A 5413-nucleotide genomic window follows, 5' to 3' on the forward strand; every position below is an offset into this window, starting at 1 on the left:
TAAGAGAAACACTCTGGGAGGTTTTGAATCAGACTTGGTTTTTTGTTCGCCAAGTTACAGGAGAATTTTTAAAGTGGGGGGAAGGGAAGAAGGAAGCGGACCAGGAAAAGAATTTAAGCCATCATCTATAAACCAACAAAGCACTGATAGTTCCAAACATTATGTCACAAACTAAAATGACTGATGTAGGCTCAAGTGGTTTATAAAACCTATAAAAAGACTACACCAGCAAAGTCCCCATTTATCTGTAGAGTTCAGAAACTAAAACAAGGAATATTTTAGCTTAAAACCTTCTCTCAAGAGAATCATATACACTTCACATGAATAAAAATACCTGAAACCAAACATTTTTAAAAGCTCCAATACCCAAAATATAAAGAAAAATATTAATCCAGAAGACTCAATCAATCCATGATAATCACAAAATGGCTGGGCAATCTCTATCTCCCTTCCACACTAACCATCCATCCCATGGAAGACCAAGGGAGATCAGACCTTCCAGACTTACCTTCCAGACCTTCCAGACACCTGGATGCTGCAAAATTCTATGGAGACTCCTTGTGGAACAGCAGTTTCCCATCTCTTGTGTCTCTCCCTATCACGATCATGATCATGCAGGAAGCAAGTCTGGCTGTGCTATTTCTTATGTCTGTCACCCATCTGCAACATGGTATTGTACGGATAAGGAAAAAGTAGTTCCCTTTCCCCCAGAAGGCTGAGGCTCAGGTACAGGGTAATTCTGCTGTGCACACAGTCATTATTTAGGCCGATTCAGTGACTTCAACAGGCTTAATCATGTGATCAGGTTTGTTGCCAGCTGCGTAATGCTCCCACATCTGTAGATAGAGCCGCTCTAGGTCCATTGTGTACTGTTTGGTGTTGAACAGAGGGCTAGATGTTCTCTGCTTCCAGACTTTGCCACGAATTTTCTTCAGGTATTCTAGATCAGTTCCCAGTTTCACAGCTATGTCTTCATATTCTTGACTATTTTTAGCAATAAGCTCAAGACAGCCTAAACAAGTGAGCTGGGAAGCTGCAACTCGGGAAGCAAGAGTCTCTCCTGGCATAGTCACCATGGGTGTCCCTGACCAAAGGACATCCATCCCTGTGGTGTGTCCATTACAGAGTGGAGTGTCCAAGCAGACATCAGCCAGCTGGCCTCTCCGAACATGCTCCTCTTTAGGAGCAACAGGTGAAAAAATGATACGGTTCTGGGGAAGGCCCATATTTTGTGCGTACTGTTGAATATTAGGTTCTCCTACTGCTGGAAAACGCAACAGCCACAGTACACTATTGGGAACACACTTCAGAATATTTGCCCACATCTGCAAAGTAGATGGGTCAATTTTATATAACTGATTGAAGTTACAGTACACAATGGCATCTTCCGGTAACCCGTACTGAGAACGTGTGGTTACAATAATGGTACGGGGAACCTCCTCTCCAGTGGCAGCCTTAATGTTGATCTGGGTAGTTGCCAGTCCATTGCTAAGACTGAATCCATTAATTGTTATCTGAATTTGTCCTCTGTTAATCATTTCAATAACTGCCTCTGCAATAGTATTCATAGGAATGACAGGCATATTAAGAGCTGTATTACTGCTGTCTGCGGTGTCTCCTCCCTCAGGACATTTCATCTTGACAATTTGCACATCTGGGAGACTATCAAGAAATGCTTTGAGGTCGATGCCATTCAGCACAATCCGATTGTCATAAATGTGCCCATTGGACTTAAAATCGATGACTGCTTTCTTCTTCAGGTGAGGGAACATATTAGCATGATCACCAATAAAGAAAGTATGGGGCATATAAGCCAGTTTCTCAGAATACTGCTCAGCAACTTCAGCAGGTGAAGTTTCCTGATCAGTGATGATATAATCCATGAAAAGCACGCCACTGGTCCCAGGGTAGCCCAGCCACATTGCCTGAATAGGAGCTGGCCTGAGAGCAAAGAGTTCATTTCGAGCACCCCTGGTATAACCATTCATATTTACAAGGATGTGTATACCATCTTGATGGATGCGATCAGCTGCTTTCCCATTGCATGGAATCTGAGAAAGATCAATGAAATGATGGGCTTCTGCCATCACCTTCGCTCGGAAGTTTGTGCCATCATCTGGGCTCAGGGCATAACAGAAGACCTCAAATTTATCAGGATTGTGCGTGCCTGGAATAGACTGCATAAGATGAGAGGTAGGATGATTCCCAAAGTCAGAACTCACGTATCCTACACGCAGTCGACCATCACTGAGCTTCAAGTCTTTTGGATGTTCGTACGGTGGTTTATGAAGGACACTGATCTCATCCAAGCAGAGGTTCCCATGGCTCTCAGCAATAGCCTTCCTGAAGCCATGAGAAAGAGGATAGAGCATACTATGATGAGGCTGCACAGAAGGCAACCTATTCTTCTCCAGCTGGTCAGCCACAATGCTGACCAACTTCTTCATTCGCTCATCATAGTCTGTCCAATCACAGACAATCTGCAGGCAATGAGCCAAATCACAATAAGCGTCAGGAAAGTCAGGTTCAAGCTTCAGAGCAGTGCGATAAGAAGCAATTGCTTCTGGAATATTCCCTGAATACTTGTGAATGGAAGCCAGATTGCTGTGGGCATCCGCAAGTGCAGGGTTAATCTGAATGGCACGAGTATAACACTGCAAGGCTCCCTGAACATCCTGCATCTCCTTTAGAGTGTTTCCCATGTTACAGTAGGCATCAGCAAAGGTAGGACTGATTCGAACAGCCTCCTTATAATGCATCAGAGCTTCCTGCAGTTTCCCCTGCTGCTGCAATACACTTGCTAAATTTGAATGGGCAACAGCAAACTCTGGGAAGACTTCTAATGCTTTACGATACAAGCGAACTGCCTCTTCAATGTTTCCCTGGTCTCCTTTGATATTGGCCAGGTTATTCAGAGAGTCTGCATGGGTGGGGCACAGCCGCAGAGCTGTATTATAACAATCTTCTGCTTCGGCAACACGGCCCTTCTCTTCCAGAGCGTTGGCTAGGTTGCAGTAAGCATCAGGGAAATGTGGTTGCAATTCAATAGCTCGCCTGTAGGTGTCTATTGCCAGATCCATCAGGCCTTGCTCATAGTATACACAAGCCAGGTTGGCACGTACCACTGCATGATTTGGGCTCAAGCTTAGGGCACAAAGGTAAGCTGCCACAGCTCTGTCAAAAATCCGTGCCTCTTTCAAGACATTTCCTAAATTGATATAAGCATCCAGAAAATTGGGGTCAAGGGTGACAGCCTTTTCAAAGTGATGAATTGCAAGCCAAATCTCCCCTTGTGCATTGAAAACACAGCCAAGATTACTCCAAGCTACTGCAAAGTTCGGTTGCGTCTCCACTGCTTTCAAATAACATGCCTTGGCTCCTTCCAAGCGACCCAGGGCTTTGAGCAGGTTCCCCAGGTCACTGCGAACACAGTACAAATCAGGATTGCACTGAAGAGCAGAGACGTAAGCTTGTACTGCCCCTTGCATGTCGCCTGCTGCTACCAAAGCGGCTGCCAGGTTAATATAACCATCGATGAAATCTGGTTTGAGATGCAATGCATGCCGGTAATGCTCCATTGCTTCCTGCAACTGCCCTCTTTCCTTGTACACATTCCCCAAATTCGAATAGGCTTCTGCCAGAAGAGGGTTCTGTTTAATTGCCAGAGTACTAAAGTGGGCAGATCTGTCCAGCCTTCGACACTGGAAGTGTAGAGATGAAAGTAATAAAAGTACTCCAGTATTGTCTGGCTCTTGTCTCCACAGCTGCATGCAGTGTCTCTCAGCTGCCTCAAAATCTCCTGCCTGATATTCTCGATGTGCCAACTCAGCTAACCCTTGGAAGGAAAGCATACGTTTCGTTGGTTCTGTGCTGTCGGCCACGTTGCCCACAGAAGACGCCATCTGGAGCTTCTGGAGAGAGTGAGAAAAGGGGGTAATTGAGTCCCGCTGCCGCCACTACTGGCAAGAATGTTTCTAGAGGTAGCAAATACGAGGGCAGCAGCCGTACCACTGCTTTGGCAGGCTTAAGCGGCGGCAACAGTTACAGGCACCGAACCTTAGGAACTCTGGTTGGCCATCTACCTCTCACGCTCTTGAAATCTTAATTCTTAACCCTGCCCTCTTCCACCATTTTTCTCCTAATCAGGGAATAAAAATTACCTATACACTTGCCTTAGAAGAAATCAAAAGTCAGTAGTCCAAACACTTTTTAAATTTTTGTTTTCTGTCCAGTTGGAAAGGAAATACATGATTGACTTTACTTCATCATTCATATAGTCAATGTGGAAAACATTAGGGCCGTGTATTTCAATACAGTAAGATCAGAAAATTTTAAATTGGCCTTCCCAAACCACTCATAAGTAACCAACGTTGTATATAATGCTAAAATCTTAGAGACCGAGTTTGATATTTTAAAAGTTCTGAAAGGATTAGCTAATTTCTCATCATATTTCTCATGCCTCAAACCTGAGTATTACTTTTTTAAAAATAAATCTATTTATCTTTATTTATTTTTATTTTGGCCGCGTTGGGTCTTCAATGCTGCGTGCAGACTTTCTCTAGTTGCGGTGAGCGGGGGCTACTCTTTGTTGCGGTGCCCGGGCTTCTCATCACAGCAGCTTCTATTGTTGTTCCACAACTCTATGGGTTCCTTTTTAGGTCCTATGAAGAACCCTAGAAATTAGTTCATGGAATTATAAGTTTTTGCAAAATTGTCAAAAGTGAGATATTTTAACTTCCATCAGGTAAGACCAGCGTCTCTTTCTTTGCCAATTTTCCTTCTATCATATTCCGCTATGTTGGATCATATTGGAATGGCCACAGGCTTTTTTGAAATCTGGCTAAGGAGATTTTCTTTTTTCTGTGGTACGCGGGCCTCTCACTGTTGTGGCCTCTCCCGTTGCGGAGCACAGGCTCCGGACGCACAGGCTCAGCGGCCATGGCTCACGGGCCTAGCCGCTCCGCGGCATGTGGGATCTTCCCGGACCGGGACACGAACCCGTGTCCCCTGCGTCGGCAGGTGGACTCTCAACCGCTGCGCCACCAGGGAAGCCCTAAGGAGATGTTTTAAGTGAGGCTATTATGTGATTTTCAGACACCGCCGTATGTAATTGACTATATACTATCCCATTACAGGAATAACTTCCAGTACTCATACTGACTACTCTACTGACTTAACCTAGCACAAGACACAGAAGCATAAGGACAAAAACCACCTTACAATATAGCCATGTCTTGCACTTCACAGCTCTCAAAGCATGTGCGTTTGAAGAAGAAAAAAACAACTGAAAAGTACAAAACCAGAAGCTATTCTGTGGAAAATTATTTCAATCATCAGGCATGTGAAAGATAAGTCAAAGATTCAGTTCTCTCATCAATGCTTAGTCAAAACGGAAATTTTCTTCTGTCAGGAA

At 44.4% G+C, this 5413-nt stretch overlaps 1 pseudogene; it reads right to left on the reverse strand.

The window, feature by feature from the left end:
- Positions 1-21: 21 nt before the first annotated feature.
- LOC114892756 lies at positions 22-4545 on the reverse strand (annotated as a pseudogene).
- Between the last annotated feature and the right edge of the window lie 868 nt (positions 4546-5413).

The sequence above is a fragment of the Monodon monoceros genome, unplaced genomic scaffold (assembly GCF_005190385.1).
Source record: "Monodon monoceros isolate NGI ecotype Baffin Bay Population unplaced genomic scaffold, NGI_Narwhal_1 Contig1805_ctg1, whole genome shotgun sequence".
NCBI classification, from domain to species: Eukaryota; Metazoa; Chordata; class Mammalia; order Artiodactyla; family Monodontidae; genus Monodon; species Monodon monoceros.